Consider the following 22,061-nt stretch of genomic DNA (forward strand, 5'->3'; position numbering starts at 1 on the left):
TGTAGCGAAAAGACTATGGATTTTCTGCTGCGCAAAAGCTAAATGGACCCCATTATAGTCAATGGAGTCCTCTCAGCGCTGTGCAGTTCTGTCCTGAGGTGGAGCCGTTTAGCTAGGGGATTCCCCTTCCCTGTTCCCTGATGGAGCAGGAAAACGGAATCCTGGGTGCAGGTGTGAAACTACCCTAACAGCTGGAGAAACACAGTTGCGGACCACAGTCATGCGGTATCACACTCTTCCTTGATCTTTTCTTATCTAATTACAATCCAAATGGGTAAAAAATAAAATCTAAAGTCTATTATTTTATCCCTATAGTTTACTGGGTACATTTAGTTCATCTTCCTCTCCTTCTCTCCAGAATAAGATGTTTTGCATCTGGCTGGGAGATTAGAAACGTGAAGCACTACTCCGACTGTAATTGACACCAAACCAAGCTGAGCTTATACTGCAATACCTAGACATCATATATTACACGGCTGTATTTTTGTTATATCCTCACCTGACCAGCCATAAAATGTCTCCAGTTGAAACTGTTGCATATGCTTAATAAATTTGGCCTATATTCAAAACCAAAAACATTTTCGGAAATAAGAAAAAAAACAGTAAAAACTTGTTTTATAAATTTACAAATCCAGATTTAGATAAAAAAAAGCCTGTCTGTTTTTATACATATACCCGATTCAGTTAATCCGGTGGGTGGCAGAGAAATTTTCCATATGGATGGAGTGTGTTTATAGGTATATGTACTGTATGTGTTTGTCTTTTTCTTTCTTTACACACAGAATTCCGAAATACCTAAAAGTTTGGTTTGATTTCTTTAGCAGTTGTTTAGGTTTTTACTTTACCTAGAAATCCATGCTTCTGCACACACAGGCTCTATTGAGAGAGGCTCGAGTAACATTTGGCAACATTCTCTGCAACAACATTTGCCTTAACGTAAAGACCCCAATATTTCTTGTTCTGTGCCAAAGGAAATAAGCTGTGGAAATCAAAGAAACGACTAGAGGTTTACCTTACATGAACCCATTTTTTCCACTCTGTTCCAATATTATAACATTTTATTTAAACAGCTGGGCTGTCTGGAAGTTGGCACTTTACACCTGCTAAGCTCAAAGGGTAGATTTTGGGAAGGAAAACCACAATTTCACCGCAGATGTTGGTGTCATATGGCCAAAATGAACAAATCATAATATATATATATAAAACATCAGAGATATATGGGGGAGTGTAGGGAGAACAGATAATGAGCTGCATTGTAGCAGACACGTAAGGACATACGTTATGAATTAGTTTTATGTGCTTCCCATAGCTGTAGCTGTGTGGATTATCCTATTGAATACCTTTCATGAATGTTCATATAGTATAGCAGTGGCTTGTGTTGTCCAGATATTATTCCCAGATCTATAGCATTACTGATTCTTCAAGTGCCTGATCTGAACTCTGCGTAAAGCAAAACATAAGCTTTGTACAGTAATATGCATATAACAGTATAAAATGTAATATAGATATTAATGTAAACATTTATTACATTAAAGAAGTTGTCTCCCTTCTAGCTGTTTTGCTGCAGTGAGCAGACAGCTCCGTACTTTATATAGTGGCCCAGGTTGGTACTGCAAGCCCGTTCACTTAAATATGACTCGGTCTGGAGTAATAAGCCAGGCCACTGTGCGATGTATGGAGCTGTCTACTTCCTGCAGCTAAAGAGCTAAAATTGGAACAACCCCTTTAATCATACTAGTAGTCAATTCGATTCCCCCAAAGGGCTATGTTGTAATAATATAGGGAATTTAGGGAATGAGTACGTATAATTTTATGTGCATGGCTTGAGGTTCGCTGATGGTGGATATGGGTTTTGCCTTTTAAGTTTTTAAGACCTGTAGTAAGTAAGCATCTTTAATTCCAGCTTTTGCAGTTGGTTATTTTGTTAGAATAGTAATACCATAGTATTTATAGCGGCACAATGGGCATGGAGTATGTAAATACATATTGTATACATACTATGACAGAATGGAGCATTCTATATCTGAAGGTGCTGGCTTATGGACTCGTATACAGAAGCCTCTTTTCTGTGATGTGGCTTATGCTACTGACTCCTAAAGACTACTGCACTCTATATCGAAAAGATTTCTTATGTTACTTGTTTAATGTCTAACCAGGCAAAATCTTTGCTTTGGGCTTGACTTATGGAGGTAAACCTCCCCAGAAAATTACATTTACCTGCACAGCCCTTTCCAGAAACTGTCCTCTACTAGGTTGTAGCTGAATCATGAGTTGGCCAAGACAGTGGGGCCATTTGGGAGTCAAGAGATAGTGGCGAATGGAGTCATCGGGCACTTTGGAGTCAACATAGAAAATACTACAACTATTAATTACATCACACAATGGCAATATGATAAGGGATGAGCCTAGGAGTTTGTATATGAAATACTCCAACTACCAATAGCGATGACTACAGATGTTGTGTGCCTATTACATGTTTACATACTATGGTCACCAATGCAGAAAGCTATCAGCAGTTGGGAAGGGGGCATCAGAACACATATAAGGCTGGACCTGAAGGGTAAATGTATACCATCAAGTTGTTATACTGCATCAAAGTGTTTTTTTATTATAAAATTAGTCTTTAAGATTTCAGTCTTTTGGTACTCACGTCATGGCAATTTCCTCTAGCTTAGCTGAAGATAAACTATCTGGTCATCCTAGTATGTTTCCTATACAAGTACCATATGTATGCACCTATAGGTTCATACCTATATAGTCGTCTATCTCCATGCAGGTGCATACATATGGTATTTGTTCAGGAAACAGGTAGTTTAACTCATTGTGAATGGAAGTGGTTAGAGGTAATGGATCCCTTAAAGAATCATACAAATTAGCTTTGTAGTTACTGTCCTTGACATGTTAAGATGTCAGGTGAAAGTACACAGTTGAGATGTTAGTTCTCCACTACACTGTATGTTGTAATTGTGGAAACAATGCATTAAATGCTAAGAAGTCAATGTTTTAGGGCACTTTTACACGTAGCGATAATCTTTCACCCGATTAGTGATCGAGCCAATGATGCTTTTCATGCTTGTAAAAAGGGAACGATAAACAAACAAATTATTGTTCATTCTTCAGTCGTTGGCCATGTTTACACTGAATGATTATTATTCATTCTTCCATCGTTGGGCGTGTTTACACTGAATGATTATTGTTCATTCTTCAGTCGTTGGCCGTGTTTACACTGAATGATTATTGTTCATTCTTCAATCGTTGGCCGTGTTTACACTGAATGATTATTGTTCATTCTTCAGTCGTTGGCCGTGTTTACACTGAATGATTATTGTTCATTCTTCAATCGTTGGCCGTGTTTACATTGAATGATTATTGTTCATTCTTCAATCGTTGGCCGTGTTTACGCTGAATGATTATTGTTCATTCTTCAATCGTTGGCCGTGTTTACACTGAATGATTATTGTTCATTCTTAAGTCGTTGGCCGCGTTTACACTGAATGATTATTGTTCGTTCTTCAATCGTTGGCCGTGTTTACACTGAATGATTATTGTTCATTCTTCAATCGTTGGCCGTGTTTACACTGAATGATTATTGTTCATTCTTCAATCGTTGGCCGTGTTTACACTGAATGATTATTGTTCATTCTTCAATCGTTGGCCGTGTTTACACTGAATGATTATTGTTCATTCTTCAATCGTTGGCCGTGTTTACACTGAATGATTATTGTTCATTCTTCAATCGTTGGCCGTGTTTACACTGAATGATTATTGTTCATTCTTCAATCGTTGGCCGTGTTTACACTGAATGATTATTGTTCATTCTTCAATCGTTGGCCGTGTTTACACTGAATGATTATTGTTCATTCTTCAATCGTTGGCCGTGTTTACACAATGATTATTGTTCATTCTTCAATCGTTGGCCGTGTTTACACTGAATGATTATTGTTCATTCTTCAATCGTTGGCCGTGTTTACACAATGATTATTGTTCATTCTTCAATCGTTGGCCGTGTTTACACTGAATGATTATTGTTCATTCTTCAATCGTTGGCCGTGTTTACACTGAATGATTATTGTTCAAATTTGAATCATTCAGCGGGAGTTTCTTTAACAATAATCATTCTGTGTAAAAGCACCTTTATGTAAGAACAAAATAAGTTGTGTAATATATCGTAAAATATGAGATCACTGCCTAGCCGAAACTCAAAGAAAACAAGTCTACCTGTATAATGCTAAACAAAGGATCACTATGGGACAGAGGGTGCAGTCCAGACACGTCCTGCTCTCTTCAAAATTGCAAATGTCATGTTTTGCTAGGAGTGAGGGAGTGAGACATGCCAAGATCTTTTTATTGTGGGCTACTAATTCACAGAACACTGGAAAATCTGTGTCAGCTTGAGGCTGCATTTTATCGTCCTGGATTATTACTGCCTTGGTTTTACTCGCATTGTTATGGTTCTTTGGCTATTGACCTGTCCTTAGAAAACTTAAGAAATCAACATGATAAGCCAGTCAGAGCTGTTATGGCCCTGCAAGATCTGAGTAGTACAGCTTTGTACTTTGGAAATAATTTATAAACTTAGAGCCGACCAAACTTTAGTTCCTTTCTTTAAAAATATAGATATATATGTTGGCTAGTAAACTCCTGTTTTCTTTCTACTCAGGTGGTGATGTGATCTCAGTTCTAACAAGCTCACATTTACTTGGGTTTATGTTCTCCCTAACTAGTCAGTTTCTCAGTCAGCATAAGGCCTATGTGATATTACAGTGTTTGTACCACATATGCTCTTCAGAGGGGGACACAGACACTGCCATCATAGTTACTCATGATGGTGACACAGCTATAGTAAAGGAGACCACAGCTCATCCCCATGACTGTATACTTATGATTAGTAGCTTATTTAGGTGAATACATAATGCAATGGCAGTGTTTTGCCTGCAGCAGAGATGGTGCATATCTATTGGAGATTCAGAAGCAGCAGAGAATCTTAATTTACACTACTGTGGGAAAAATTTTCCATAGGGACATATTTTCAGATGTGTGGTATTTGGTCACAGAGCCTTGGAGTATAAGGTAATGTTGCCAATGTGATTATTTATAGTAGAGACAAAAACAAGATATCCACTGCATTTCCAAGATTCTAGATCCTGATAGCCATCTATACACACGCATATATCTCAGTAGGGGGTAATTAGGTAAAGGTGCTTTTGGATGAAACGATTATCGTTCAAAAAATTGTTCAACCGAGCAAAAGTGAAGATTTGTTCGGTCTAAACGTGACCCAATGAGTGAACAACGAACGCGAATTGTGTGCTTTTCACTCATCGTTCATTTTATGCAGGCATAAAAACCATTGTTGGCTCGATCACTTATTGTTCAGTCTAAGCACCGCTTGTTCAGTCTTTCACATTCACCTATACAGCGAATGGGAAATACTGAACGATGCTCCTTTGAATGAGTAAACGATGTATCTGCTTGTATAAATAGGCTGTACAAGAGCAAACGAGTTAGCGATGACTTCACTCTCTTGTTCATATGAGAATCGGCTCGTCTAAAAGGAGCTTAAGGCCCATTTAGACGGGACGAATGTTGGGCAAACGATGCCTGACACTCGTCTCCGCACATACTTGCTCCTGTGCTGCTGCATGGGAGGTAGTATCGCTGGCTCACAGGGGGCGGCTGGAGGAGATTTCTCTCCTCGCGCTCCCCTGCCCCTCTCTATTGACTTAACATAGCGGCCATTCAGTACCGAACGGCTATTATTTACACTGAGAGATCAGCTCATAGTCTGTCGTTTATGCTGCATAAACGATGGACGATGAGCTGAACGCTGATCATTCAGTGTAAATAGCAGCTGTTCAGTATTGAGCGTCCGCTATGTTAAGTCAATGGAGAGGGGCGGGGGAGCACAAGGAGAGAAATCTCCTGCAGCCTCCCCGCCCCCTGCTGGCCACTCTGTGAGCATCAGCACGGGAGCAAGCATGTGCGGGGACGAGTGTCGGGCATCATTTGCCCGACATCCATCCCGTCTAAATAGACCCTTAGAATGAGTCAGTGAGCCCGAGATTTGCTTTCTCATGAATAAAAGTTGAGTTATTGCTATTATAATACTTATAAAATAAAACCCACTTCATTGTTATTGTTGGTATGGGTATGAACATGGGCCTTCCTTAATGGTCATATGATACCTGTACATGTGGCATTCATTAGCAAAGTGAAAACAAGCCCTTTGCTTGCTTCAAATATAGACTTCTTGTATAAGTCGGTGAAAAGTAATTTCTACAAGCAGAGAAACTAATTGTTAAAAACCTTGTTCCTCGAATGTCACACAGTCAAAATACTGTATAAAATACCCCCCCCCCCCCCATTGCCAGCTATTTCTCCCCACTCTGCCATTCTCAATGGTTATTTAACTGCCCCATCTGGCATTGATTATTCCAACAAATGTGTACCATACAGCCGTAGTCCAATGCAACCCACCAGCTGTTCTAGAAAATCAGAGTTTATCTTTCATGAACTTGAAAGGACATTATGTAATCAGTAATGACTACAGTTATACTTTTAGTTTATTATAGGCAATGTAATCTGCAACTATCTGAAAAATGCATAGATTACATACAGAAAGCAAGGCAATCTTGTTGGCTAGTGGACCATTATAAGAAATATTTACAATAAAATTTATAGATTTTCATCTAACCCTCCCACCATGCGTTGTGTTGATTTAACACAAGCCAATTCTCAGAAAGTGCAATTACTTTTATGTCTATGGGTCAGGTCACAATGTCAGAAATGTATTCCATCAGTTGAGGTTTACTTGTATAGAGGATCACACATTGAGTCCCTGCCATGGAGCCATAGGCATTGTGTGTACTACCACATGATGCCTCTATAGCACCATGTTGCAGTATTAGTCCTTCCTTTATATTTTGGGTTCCTTTTGCATCCACTTCTGACTTTGCCTCAAAAAATTACATGAAAAATGGTCATAAAGATTGTGGTGTTTTTCTGAAAAAACTCTCTGGGTCAAACCACTCAAAGTCTTTTACACGACCTAACAATGTGTTCATGTGATTATCCATTCACCATACAGTTTCATTGCCATCAACAGCACATCCCTCCTTTACATGGGGTAGTGTGCTGCCAACGTTTAGTTTTTTTGCAGTACAAACATGGTGATCAACCGACAAATGAGCATTTTCTCGTTCTTTGACTGACTGGCGGCATATTCAAATGGCCTGATGATCAAGCCAAGAAACATGCCTGCAAATGAACGTTCCTACAAAAGCTTGTAGATCTCCGGGCTGTGGAGTAGGGCTTTTAGTCATTTACTTATATCCTATTGTGATTATAGGCAATATGTTGCAAGGTGAACAAAGAATTCAGATTAACAGTTCTATGTTTGGAAGACTTCAGAAGTATTGGGTAGACTTACAGACAAAATGATTACATAGAACTAAGTGACCAAGAACTTCAATTTCGTCCTGGTTAACCACGTCTGAACATAACACATCTCTAAAAATACTCTGGTCTATGTGGATAAACAAGAAGCCATGGCGTCCTCAAACTAATTTTGCCTTTTGGCATGGAGTCTTATAAACACAGTGGTCCCTCAACAGACAATATAAATTGGTTCAAGGATGGCCATTGTATGTTAAAAATATATGTTGAAACCATAACTGGTGATTAGCTCCCAAAATGTCAATCAAAAAAAAAAATGAAGATGAAAGAAAATGAGGCAGGTAACTAATATAGATAAGGGCTTGTTCACATCAACATCAGAGGTTTTGTACCTGTTAAAATACAGAGTAGGAAAACATAACTCACAGCACAGATGTGAATGAAGCCTGAAGCTAGGCCTTACATATAAAAGGTCAAAAAGAGCTACTGAAGGATGTAAATTACTTCCTTTGTAGAGGACAGGAGCTTCTTCAGGGTAGGTACAGAAAGCATAGTATAACAGAAAAGTAGAATAGAGATGCATCAGCAAAAGCATCACATGAGCAGCTAAAGCCTGTACCATCTCTGCCTAGTGGGAGGACAGTTCCATTACCATCTACATTCTATATTCACCTAAATAAGCTACAGACCATAAGTAACCAGTCAAGAGCCTGAACTATCATCTCCTTCATTATAACTATGTGACAGGAGCATCTAAGTTATCAGCAGTAACTTTGATGAGTGTGTCGGTTTCCCACGCTCAAGAGCTTAATTGGTCATCACACGAGAATTATGCTGTCTGAGAAACTGACAAATTTGAAAATACATACACTTAAAGGGGTTGTCCCGCGCCGAAACGGGTTTTTTTTTTTTTCAATAGCCCCCCCGTTCGGCGCGAGACAAACCCAATGCAGGGGTTTAAAAAAAAAACCGGATAGTACTTACCCGAATCCCCGCGCTCCGGTGACTTCTTACTTACCTTGCGAAGATGGCCGCCGGGATCTTCACCCACGGTGGACCGCAGGTCTTCTCCCATGGTGCACCGTGGGCTCTGTGCGTTCCATTGCCGATTCCAGCCTCCTGATTGGCTGGAATCGGCACACGTGACGGGGCGGAGCTACGAGGACCAGCTCTCCGGCACGAGCGGCCCCATTCAGAAGGGAGAAGACCGGACTGCGCAAGCGCGTCTAATCAGGCGATTAGACGCTGAAATTAGACGGCTCCATGGAGACGAGGACGCTAGCAACGGAACAGGTAAGTGAATAACTTCTGTATGGCTCATAATTAATGCACGATGTATATTACAAAGTGCATTAATATGGCCATACAGAAGTGCTGAACCCCACTTGCTTTCGCGGGACAACCCCTTTAAGTAAATCTCAACTGGTCAGAATGAGATCACATGACCACCTGAGGACCCCAGGAGTTTCAGATAGAAAGGAATAGTCTCTGACTTATATATGCTGGGGACTTGATACATATGAATGAAAAAAATTCACCAAAGTCGCCTTTTAAGTTCCAGATTTTACAGAAAATCTGTAACTAATTTGCTGATAGTCCGATGCACATGCGTATGATCTTGGACTATGTTCACACAAAGTAGATTTAAGAGTTTTTGCAAAAAAAAAATGTTAGTGCCAAAACTATAGTTGGATCTAAAGAAGAGACCTAGAAGTCTCTCTTCTATAGTTATACACTAGGTACACCAGGGAATAATAGCTGTACATTCATTGCTGACTGTAATCAAGACCATCACTCAGTGCTGTAGAAAGCTAGCAGATAAGTAGGCTTTATGCAGTAGCAATTAGATATTGATTTACATACAGGAACATCTCTCCCTGTTAACAACCAGCTGCTGTAAACTTCTTTCATGCATGCAAAGTACATTTTAAAGATTAATATTGTGAGTCATGTTGCTTAGAGTATCTATAGGGTTTGCACAATAGGGGCCTGATGACAGGCCATTGACTCATGCAAACCACAGTCCTGGGGCTCTGCAATCAGAAAGTATCATGTTCTCAGTTGAAGCCTTTCACTTTTGGAGGAAAGCAACCCCACCCTTGTCTGTTTAACCCTCCTCCACCTCCTGCAGTTATTCTCACTGTCCCATCTGTCTACTGTATTCTTGTTCCTCATAGAAAGAAGAAAAAAAAACAGCTTGTTTGTGTTGAATGGGTGCCAGAACTATACCAGACGTCGCTTTAAACACTCTGGGGGAGATTTATCATATAAGGGCTCATGTCCACGGGCAAAATGTGATTTAAAATCCGCAGCGGATCTCCCGCGCGCGGATCCGCACCCCATAGGGATGCATTGACCACCCGTGGGTAGATAAATACCCGCGGATCGTCAATAAAAGTGATTTAAAAAAAAATGGAGCATGAAAAAATCTGGACCATGCTCCATTTTCATGCGGGTCTCCCGCGGGGACGGCTCCCGCGGGCTTCTATTGAAGCCTATGGAAGCCGTCCGGATCCGCGGGAGACCAAAAATAGGAATTTAAAAGGATTACTCACCCGGAGCGGGCGCTGAAGGTCTTCTCTTCCTCACAGCCGCATCTCCCTTGCTTCGGCTCGGCGGATGTGCCCGGCGCATGCGCGCGGCACGTCGACGACGTGCCGCCGGCGTCAGGAATTCATCCGCCGGCCGAAAATGAAGATCCGGCCGTGAGGAAGAGCAGAGCTTCGCCGCCCGCTACGGAAAGGTAAATGTTTTTAAATTGCTATTTTCAGCGCTCATGTCCGCGGGGCAGGAGGGACCCGCTGCAGATTCTACATGTAGAATCTGCAGCGGATCTGATTTTCCCCGTGGACATGAGGCCTAAGACTTTCATGTGCGACTTTTAATCTAAGTACTGATCTATTATGAGGCAAATTCATCCAAAACTCACACACTGTATGTTAAATTAGGCGCAAATACCTTCTTTCTCTATAGCGTAAAAGTTGGTGCTGCAAATACGCCTCCTCAGTACTGAAGTAGCTGTGCAACTTTTTGTTCGACTTTTTGAAAAAGTCGCACGTTATAAATCAGGTCTGAACCATTGTACCTCCTAAATCATACCCTCAAATTTAGATTGGAAGTAGAATGACATGACCAGGAGTAGATAATAAAAAATAGCCTCACAGCTTTCATAAATCGCACATGTCACTTAGACTGAAGTAAAGTCGCATTATAGACCAAAATCTAGGCACATGAACTATCATAAATCTTCCCCTTTTTGATATAGTATGTCCATCATGTTGTAGTACCGCTAGTTCAGTAGGTTATTCCGTTCCTTTTCGTTTTCTTGTTGCATACAAAATAGTTTTTATTACTACTTTTTTTTCAAGAAAAAAAGTTATAAGCTAGTAAAAAAATGAATTTCAGTCCCAGGTGCCAGGCAACATTACAATAGCAATACCACCACCCTACAGTACGTAGCTTCCCAATGGGGATCTCACATTTAGGCAATATTGACAGCTAATCTGGAGCTATGCAAAGCAAATTTTTAATGCTACGGTTTTCCCCCATTGCAGTCAAAACCACAGCTAACCCACCACAAAACGATACCGGTAGGGCTTGGAATGGTTGCAGAAAAACATAGCATGCCCTGCCTAATGTGCATAGGATTTCTAAAAATTCAGACCACTACAGTGCAAGATCTAGTCAAAGCTGAAAATCATTGTAGCAGCAAAACCACAAACGTTACTTGTAAATTTACTAGAATTGTCCTTCTAAACCCACCAGAATCCAATTAAAGCCCATGTTGTATGGCAGTATTTTGGTCAGTAAGACTTGGTCATAAACATAGAAGAGATGCAAATCTTTCCATTATACTGTACTTTCTCTCTCCGTAGACTCCACATCTCGTTCTGTCTTATGACTATGGATACAAAATACAGCCATGTGAAACTAGCCTAGGCCACTTTTAGTCATTTTTTGCGCTTGTAATTTGAATACAGCAATCAGATCCCCAACAGTTCATCAGAACCAGAATTATTAAACATTTATGAGACTTGGAAAAAAAAGAGTTAAGAAAAGGTGCCAATCAAACTACTAAGTTTGCAAAAATCAAACCTTCATACAGCTTTGTTGAGACGCACGGTGGCTAAGTGGTTAGTACAGTTGCCTTGCAGTGCTGGATTCAAATCCCACCAAGAACAACATTTGGAGTTTGTATGTTCTTTCTGTGTTTGCGTGGGTTTCCTCCCACACATCAAAAATATACTAATAGTTTAACTCAGATTGTGAGCCCCAATGAAAACAATGGGGACTGCTGTACAATGCTGTGAGATAAGTATACGCTATACAAATGTGTAAATAGAATAGAATCACAACAGTTGATGGTAAAGCATGCCACATCTCAGGACTCTCTACATCTTCATGGACGGTCTCTAAAATACAGAAGGGACATAAGTTAAGACGTAGTGTGTACTGATGGTACCGCTAAAATGTATAGTATTCACTTGCTTGGTTCACTGCGTTGTCTTACACGTTCTCTGTGGCTCAGGCTCTTGTCTGAACAAGTTCTTTAGTGTGTGAATTGCTAACCCATAAAGAAAACTTTCTTTTCGCCAAGAGACCCAAGTTCCTGTGACAATTACTTTTTTATATTATTTTATATACTTATTAATAGAGTTCACAGTAAGCCTGAGATTATTTTCATTGTGCTAAGCACATGATGTATGCTTAGCTCCGCAATAAAGCTTTCCATAAATGAAGCAAATGTGTGAAGAACATCAATCACTGCTCCACGAGCATAAAAAGTGCAATAAAAATACCACATGCTTCATGCGAACAGCATGGCACTTAACAGCTTAAAATGCACCAGGCCTGTGACTTTACTGCCCTTGTTGGGTACAGCTTTTTGAGCTCCACTGACTACAGAGGTTGGGTTGGGAGACCAGATGTTCCTACCGGACAATAGATTAATTGCAATTACTTATTTTTATCTTGTTGTTTAATAGTAGCATCATACATTAAATTCATGAACAATTCTCCATATATGGTAGATCTCCCTCCCTGTGATGTACACCATCCAGATAGGTGCCAACTACGACTCAGTTATATCGTCAGTCATCACTGCCACAACATGTTTTGAGTTTTTAAGTTTCTAGTGTTTTTTTTATAAAAGCACAGTACTTTCTCTTGGATATACAAAAGACCATCCACTAAAGTATACTCTTAAAACAGCAGGAGAGAGAGAAATATAGATCGACTAACCTCCCCTAGCAGACAGTCATTGGACTTACGACTTCTATAAATGTGGCTGTTGGAGGGCAGAAACAGGATTCAGTGATCCATACTGGAAAAATTGATCTCTGACCCCAATGACAGTAGGTTTATGCAGTTATGTAAGGTTTTAAGTGCATTTATGTAAAAAAACACACAAGTCATCAGTGCTCCTCAAAGGAATAGTCTGCTTTGGACATTCCCTACTTGTTAAAAGGGTCCTTTGACATTAAGCCAATCGAAAAATATGTCCCTCTTCTGAGACACAAACCCCCCCCCCAGTCATCATGTGTTATCTGTGAAGAAACCTGGCAGTATGGCTAGGGTCATACCGTAGTTTTTCATTCTTTTGAAATATGTTTTTTTTTATCTTGGTCCTTTTTTTTATCTTGTAAAAAAAGTCAAATAGGATAGTACAACAGGATACTTATCCTATAGCTTCCTCTTTCCATACAGTTGCATTGTATAAAAAGTGGACTCAAGATTCTGATGTTCAAGGGGACAGAAAAACAAGTCTCAATTTCTCTGCCCTGTTGAACAAACTAATCCTGATGGAAACACACATTTTTAACCATGACGGAAGCCATCATTTAAAAAGGGTAGCCCAACATGATGTGAATATGCCCAAGGTGTTTATTTTCGCTGCACCACCCAATGAAAAATTAAAGGAGTTATTCAGAGACTTTTTTTTCCCAAAAACTTCTCAAGATGCAGAACTAATATGGTATATTCACCTTCCCCACTCCCCCACTGCTCACGTTCTGCCAGTGCTTGGTTCCCACTGTTCTTCATTCCTGGGTGAGACGGCAAGGACATTGCCGAGACCAGGGCCATGCAACCTCTACAGCCAATGACTTCTGTTAGTAATTAGCTGCACAGATCACATGACCTGGTGTTCAAACATCATCATTCTGCATTTGGACGTGAAGACCAGCAGGCACTAAGATCTGGTTTACATTGGTCAGGTAAGTGGACCCAGCTGACTAGGCCCTGTAACTGGGGTCAGTACTTGACTTGCCCTCACAATTGCTGGTGTTTACATTAGTCAAGTTAGTGGACCTAATGAACTGGGCCCAGTAACTCCAGAAAAAAAATCCTCTACCACTATTCCACCAGTCTGTGCACTGTCCTATCTGTTTCCCCTGTGTAAGTGTAGGGCAAGTGCACAGTAGAGTGGGGAGGAGAGGGAGGAGAGGGCGAACAGCTATTCTGTCTGCTTTACCACTTGACTTTCCCCAGTGCTCACCTCTTTACTTTCCACTCAACCAGTATGTTTATACTGGTCGAGTGGTCATGCTTTTACTAATCTGTCTGCCTACTCAACAATCTACTTGATCAATGTATACCAGACTTGAGTTTACGTTAGTCAAGTAGAAAAGCATGTACGCTCAACTCGTCGCAAGTCAGGAAAAGCATGTACCCTCAACCAGTGTAAACACATTGGTCAAGTAAATAGTAGATCAAACAAGCAAATAGTGGGTGAGTCAACTGGTAGAGTGGACAGCATAATAGTTATTATGTTGGCGCTGCATCCTGAACAGCTTTCAAATGAATTGGCTATCTGTATAATGTAGGCATGACAGGTCCTCCAGATCAGAGAGACACTTTTCATAAGTGACCTCTAAGAGATGAGGATCCTTAATGAGGACCTCCCTTTATTAACTCAGAATTCACTGACGATGTATAAAAATATTTTTTAGAGACTGGACACCCTTAACCTCCTAATGCCACAGCATACTGAGAAGTCATTGGCCCTTCGCTAGGTAATCACGGAGGGTCGATGGATTGCCATGGGATCCAGACGCCAGACAATGGCTCCTTAGCCTACCATGGCGTGTGATTACTATTGTAAGAGATAATGCATTGCAGTACAGAAATACTGCAATGCATTATACTAGTGATCATAGCTTTTTTGATTCAAGTCACCTACATGGACATTAAAAAAACATAAAAAAATAGTAACAAAAAAATGCACTTTCCACTCTTTGTATTACAAAAAAAACCCTACGTATTTGGCATCATTGTATCCGTAACGACCTGTACAATACATTGGACATACTATTTATCCTGCACTGCAAAAATAGTTAAAAAAAATATACACTAAAACAAGAGCCAAAATGCTTATTTTGTTCATTTAGTTTCCCAATAAAACGCAATAAAAAATTATCAAAAAGGCTATATGTACCTCAATATAGTGCCAATAAAAACTACAGCTAGTCATGCAAAAACCAAGCCATCATATGGCCATGTCAATGGAAAAATAGAAAAGTTATGGCTTTTACAAAGTGGAGATGAAAATCCCCCAAAATCCTTGCATCCTTATGGCCAAAATAGGCCATGTCCTTAAAGGGGTTGTCCCGCAAAATAATGTAAAGTTAAACACTTCTGTATGGCCATATACATGCACTTTGTAATATACATCGTGCATTAAATATTGACCATACAGAAGTTATTTACTTACCTACAGGGGGTCCCCCCCCCCCCTGTGTTGGCGTCCCCGTCTCCCTGGCGCCGACCAAATCCTTCTCCTGGCTCGAATTGACGCGCTCGCGCAGTCTGCCTCTTCTGTCCCATGGACGCGCCGCTCCAGCGTGCTCGCACCGCACAGCTGGTCTGCGCATGCACACCCCCTGTAGGTAAGTACATAACTTCTGTATGGCCAATATTTAATGCACGATGTATATTACAAAGTGCATGTATATGGCCATACAGAAGTGTTTAACTTTACTTTATTTTGCGGGACAACCCCTTTAAGATGAAATAAGAAATAACTCTCACCTTTATCTTCACTCTTCTGCTCTCAGTTCCATTTACCAGGTATACTCACAAGCCCTTTACTTGCCATCTGGTTACAGTGGCTTTCTGTACACAATATATCTAAAGACGGGAACAAAAGTGCTTGTGTGAAAAAATTGGTTATAATGAGTAAGACTTTTTAAGGATGTTTAACAGCATTCATTGTTGAGGTGAACAAGGTTCAAGTTAGAACTGAAGTGCGTTCTCTGCATGTTCCTGTGATAGAGCACATTTTTATATAATAAACAGGAGTTTTTTCACACAAGCACTTTTGTTCCCGTCTTTGGATATATCATGTCCTTAAGAGGTTAAAGTGGCCATAGACATGAGATCCAAGTATGTCAGTCTTATGACTACGCTCTGTAAGATAGAAATTCCATTATGATCAGTTTCCTAATCAATTGCTTGTAACAGTTCCACCTGCAGTTGCATGCCGGAGAATGCTTTAATATTATCTCACATCTGAACATTTGCCAACATTCACTCAGTGCCTGATAAAGATAAAGAGTTCCTTAAGTGTCCTTTTTAGCCACTTGAAATAATCATAGGTATGCAAACATTTTCTGCACATTCTTTGAAGATATATACAAACTAAATTTTGCCGACATGGTGTTAAATAAGGACACCATTTACTTTTCATGCAATTCAGTTGGTTTTAATGAGCAAATAATAAAAATTGTAGCCATAGAGCAAAGGCCCCTTTACATGCAAAGATAATCATTTAAAAGATTGAGCGATTGTTTTGTATAAACTGCTAATGGACAGCATGGGGTCTGCGTTATTATCTCTCCGGCTAAATGATGGATTTTATGCTCACCTAAAAATCATCGTTTAACCGAAGAGTGAAAGATGGGAGCATTTACATGCGTTATGCCTTTTTGAGCAAATTTTGAGCAATAATTTTTGCGTGTAAATGGGCCTTAACAGTTTGTAGAGGCTTTTTAAAATTGTCTCTGAAGTAGATGTGTCCTACGTTCTTAAATGGCAGCCAGTAGTTTCTATAACAAAGCTTACTTTGTAGATGATCTTTTTATAAAAACATTTCTTCATTCCAATATTCATCTGGATCATATGATGTTATAATTGAAAGCAACAGTCCAAGCAAACTAATACTAACTAATACTCTACATCTAGTACAATGTGTCAGTTTTGCCCAGATTATTCCTTTAAAGGGAATCTGCCACCGCTGAAAGTAGATGACCCGCTGAATCCGGGGATATAAGTGTTATACTTAATTCCCCTAGACAGGGCTCTCCTACTGCATCCATTATGTTTTAATTGCACTTTATATTTTTTTTATTCTCACATCTCATAATTTTGCAGCACACTTTAGGCTAAACGATCACTAAATAAAGAACACCTACTAAATAACGGGTCGGTCCACCTTTTTGGGTGATCACTGCTTTCCGTTGTTGAGGAACTGATTCCACAAGGAGGCGAACATCATCCATGCTCAACGTAATCCATGCCCACTGCAGCAGCTCCGTCACTTGGTGCACATTTTGCAAATAACTGGGAGCAGCTCTCACAATCCTTTGCAGCATATCCAAAACTTGTTCAATGGGGTTATAATCTAGTGAGTTTGGGGCCCAGGCAGTGTGTATAATTCATTGTGTTCCTCCAACAACTCCTTAGTAATCTGATCGCAATGTCATGGAGCGTTGTTCTGTTGAAAGATGGCACTGTGGTTGGGGAAGACTTCCTGAAGAAATGGGTGCAGATGGTCAGTCAACATGTCCCTGTAGCATTCACTATTCAGGGATTGTTGTATAATGACCAACAGTCCTAGGCCATGACAGGAAAATGCTCCACAGATCATGGCATGTATTGTGCATGGAGCCCCTCCCTGACTCTGGCCCGATGTTAGATATTGGGGGGAGAGAAGAGTTGGGTTTCAACCGGCCCAATCTTTTTGTTGGCAGAGGAGATAAGCCACTGCCAGAAGAGTCTGGGAGAAGCTAGAGTTCCTCTTCATTGAAAACACATTCACTCTCTGCAGAGAAAAGTAAGGTTAGGACGGATAACGGTTTGGCCGGCAGCCATCTAAATGTGGCCAGCTTTATACTTGTAGCTTAATATTTAATTCAGTTCTATCTTTAGACAATATTGTGAGCTAAATACTATACATCAACAGCAAAAATCATCTTGTTATTCTCATCTAGTTTCTTACAATGTATCCATTTAGGTAAAAAGCACCAACCAGCCTGGCAATCTGACATGTAGCATGTTTCTTCCTTGGGATCCGATTGTTTATGGCCACATGTTCTACAGACAAGACCAATCGTACAGACGCCTGTACTCCCAACTGAAATGGAACAAAGCTGAATACTTTTTGCAGATACAGCAATTTTAGCTTGATATCAACAAAGCCAATGTTTTATAGACATTTGACAATTCATTTTTAGCTGGTCTCAGCCCAACCTGTGTAAGGGCCTAGCATGAGAGTTGTACCATAAAATAACACTAAGATTTCTATAAAATGTGCTATTATTGCTTTAACAGCTGTGTATTTGCAGAATAGGCTCTCGCACTAGAGACATAACAAGTGATCACGTTGATACATAATTGCAACAGCAAATCTCCCAAATAAGGAGCTATTGTTTCCCAAGTTGCCTAAGGCCGGAAGAGAACTAATTGAGTTGCCAACTCTTTATTGCTGCCATGGAGTTTCCAATAAAAGTGATATCGCTGTAGCGCTGCCACAGTTTGCTTGTCCAGGAAATAAATCTTCTTGACACAGTTATGGCATCATTATATCACATGGATAATGGACTATGTATGAATACCACTTAATGTATATTTCATGGCCTCTGAACGGCTACTGGAATTGATGATAGAAACAGCTGCAATCTCACTAACTGACATGGTCTACGAGTTACGCCAATTAAGTTGAGTTGAAAGGTGCACCAGCTGTGCGGTACAGCGAGTCCTGCATATTGTCTGCCTTGCCCCCTACTAATGTATGCACTCACTGTTTTCAGTTTTCCTCAGGGTTTATAGTATGGCTTTGCTTAGAATTTAGATTTCCCTCCCTATTCACAATCTTGTTTTTTGTTTTTTCCCCCTTTATCATGACCCTTGTGTGGTGCAGAGTGTAAGCTCTCGCTCACAACCTGAAGGTTGCAAGTTCAATCCCCACATGGTTCGGGTAGCTGGCTCAAGGTTAACTCAGCCTTCCGAGGTCGGTAAAATGAGCACCCAGCTTGGTGGGGGGTAATAAATAAAAATTACCTGAAAGCGCTGCGTAATAAGTTGGCGCTATACAAATAACAAGTTGCTGAAAACTTAATTTGTGACAACTAACATGGTGGATTTGCTCACAGCAACCAATCAAGTCATAACTTTCATTTTCCAACGGCATTTCTCATTGCAAAACAAAAGCTGGCATCTGATTGGTTGCTACAATTTAAAGAATCATTTTATGTATTAAAAGGAAAAATGTTCTTATATTATTGTTGAGGAATTTTGGTCCACTCTTTGCAGAATTGCTTTAAAAGAGGTTGTTCAATTTAGAAAGACAATTTTCATATACAGTATTAAAGTATTTTCAGGTAATAGAGTGCTTTGTTCAAGATCCTTATCTTTCAAATACCCACAATAATCGCTCAACACTGGTTGCAAAGCCTATTGAAAGGTCAGACACTGACTTATAAAGAAGTCCCCTCCCAATAGGTGGTGCTATGAAGGCACTTTTCCATGCCCAATTTGCATATCTGAGTGGAAATTAAAAGAACACCAGAGGGTGGCATAACAATTATGAGTATGTGAAAGAATACATGAAAAGAGGAGAATATTTTTGAGATACTTCCAATTGAAAAGTTATGTCCTGCATTATTTAAAAATGTAACTTTGTATTTAAGTGCAGGGCACTTACTTTTTCATTCAGGGCTAGTTAGTTTTAGATAGATTTTTCCACTAATGGGCAGCGAGAGATTAGATAATGTCAGACACATCTGGCAATTGCTTTTCTCCGAGCACACATGTTGAAGGCCATATTGAAAGGATTTTTTGGACGAGGACAAAAATCCACACAAATGTTTTCTGAAATATCTAACTGGAGTATGCGGTACGTTAGCAGATTTGTTGAAGATTTAGAAGCGGAATCTGCACCAAAATCAACTTGGAATGGTTAAGCTCAATGCATGAACACGCCCTAACAGTTCTGTTTGGTGCACTTTTTGATATATTCTTGTATTTCTGCTACTTTTTTGGACCCACTTCTGCTTTACAAATTCACTGTATTTTCAAAACCTAGTAATTAGAGATGAGTGAGCGTACTCGGTAAGGACAGATACTCGAGCGAGTATCCTCCCTACCGAGTACCTGCCTGCTTGCCTGCAAAGATTCGGGTGCCGGCGGGGGTGAGCGCTGTGTTGGGGGAGTGAGCAGGAGGAAGCCAGGGGGAGAGAAAGAGATTCCCCCCGCTCTCCCCTGCCGCCCCCCGCCAGCACCCGAATCTTTGCAAGTACGTTCGCTCATCTCTACTAGTAATGCTTTGAGTTTATTACTTTTAAGTGGCCATTTCTACATTTTCATCCTTTTCAGTTGTAGCGATTACAGTTAGTAATATGAAGAAACTTAGTGAGAACTTTGATAGTAAGCTGAAACCACATCCTTTTTTTTTTTAAACAGCGCTATCTGTAGCAATATAGCAAATAGCATTCGTATTTTGAATGCAGATGATCTGGCATCTGTCTTAAATGGTTCGTACTCTGCTTTCCTGGCATCTCACCTATGTTTACAAGTGTTACTAAAAAGAACCGGAAAGGAGTTACCCAAGACTGCATAATGTGTTTTCTTAGGTGGTATACCAAAATGTTTATTAATAGTCATTAAAAAAGGCCAAAATGTAGTCAGCAGTTTGCCTAAGGTGTGTCCTCGTATACCTGTGGTATGACGCGCGCCAAAGGTAAAAATAACAGCCATATTTAATCCGTTAATTCATACTTTATTTAGAGTATTACTTTATGATGACATAGTGAAGTAGTCTAATTTGTTCACAGCATATCACTCGTTACAGCACAATCCTTGTTTAGTGAACTAGTAAATAGAAGAACATCATGCACAGTCATAATACTGTAATCCCAGTAATGGTCATATTACCTAGCTTCTCTACTTAAAGGGGTCATATCTGATATACTGTGTGAACCTCAGCTTGTTGCATGTCTTGATTGCTTCTGACTAGAGATGAGCAAGCATACTCGCTAAGGGCAATTACTCGATCGAGCATTGTCCTTAGCGAGTACCTGCCCGCTCGGAAGAAAAGGTTTGGCTGCCGGCGTGGGTGAGAGGTGAGTTGCAGCAGTGAGTGGGGGGAAGAGAGGAAGAGCTCTCCCCTCCGTTCCTCCCCGTTTTCCCCCGCCGCTCCCCGCCCGATGTCGGCATTCGAACCTTTTCTTCCGAGTGGGCAGGTACTCGCTAAGGGCAATGCTCAAACGAGTAATTGCCCTTAGCGAGTATGCACGCTCATCTCTACTTCTGACTGAACTCTACTTGAAATCAGTTGAATTTTGAGGTCCTCTACAATTGGTCATCTAAGAGCCCTTTGAGACGGCGGATTTTGTTGTCCGAAGGCTGACCGTGTATTTCATGGACAACACTCGAACCCATTATAGCCAAGTTTTCTCTAAAGATCAAAAAGTGAAAAACTGTTACGAGGCTCTATGGTCATTGTGAAAAATTCAGGATGTTAGGATTTTTAAAAAATATAAATTGTAGCCGAAAATTTTCAGTCGAGAGACGCTGCAGAATGTGCTCTTTGCATTGCAAAGGGTGAAATCTGAACTGAAAATCCACAGCATAAATCAATAAGGCTGCATTCACACAGGGCGGATTTGCCGCGGTTCTGCCGCAGCAGATCCGCCCGCGGCCGCTAATCTCGGGATTAGCCAGCCATGTGGACAAGGTTTCTCAGAAACCTCGTCCACACGGGACGGCTAATCCGCTGCGGTAAATCCGGTTGAAACCACGGCAGCCGCAGCCGCGGTTTCAAAAGATTGAGCATGTCTGTTTACAGTCGGTTTTTTGTTTATTTAGGTTACGGCCGCGCTCTCCTCTATAGGAAAGCCGGCCGCAACGGAAAAGCATGCGGCCGGACCGCTTCAAGCGGCGGTTCTCCCGGCGGAAATCTCACGGTTTTTGCTGCGGCCAACCCTAAGGTGGATTTTTGGCACACACTTTTGGCGTTTAAAATCTGCAGCGTGTTTTATGTATGGACTTATGGTGCAATTTCAACCACTGAAAGCTGAAAGGGTGTACAGACCTAATAGACGAAAGGTGCTCTGCTAGGGATCCCCTTTATTGGCTGAGTAAAAGAACCACAAGCAAAGACACTCAAAGCCCAACCATGTACTACTATATATAGTCACACATTTACTTAAATGGACATTGTATGCAAGTACTACATTTTTCCTACAGCGAATGTGTGGGGGCCACAGCTACAGATTCGGTAGCTGGCTCCATGACAGTGCAGATGCCCTTATTTAAAGTACAGTTTTAATTATATAAAAATGTTTTAGTTATTTTTTTGTCTTTCTACATGTAATTAAATGTAAAGAGAACCTGTCATGGGATCAAGTCAGCAGACGTGGTTGTATAGTTCTACAGCTACCATCCCTTTG

At 40.5% G+C, this 22,061-nt stretch overlaps 1 protein-coding gene across 1 annotated transcript in view; it reads left to right on the top strand.

The window, feature by feature from the left end:
- The window catches only part of KLF13 (KLF transcription factor 13), a 49,215-nt gene that overhangs the window by 21,282 nt on the left and 5,872 nt on the right, over window positions 1-22,061 (top strand). The window lies entirely within an intron of this gene.

This window comes from Eleutherodactylus coqui, chromosome 2, assembly GCF_035609145.1.
Source record: "Eleutherodactylus coqui strain aEleCoq1 chromosome 2, aEleCoq1.hap1, whole genome shotgun sequence".
NCBI classification, from domain to species: domain Eukaryota; kingdom Metazoa; phylum Chordata; class Amphibia; order Anura; family Eleutherodactylidae; genus Eleutherodactylus; species Eleutherodactylus coqui.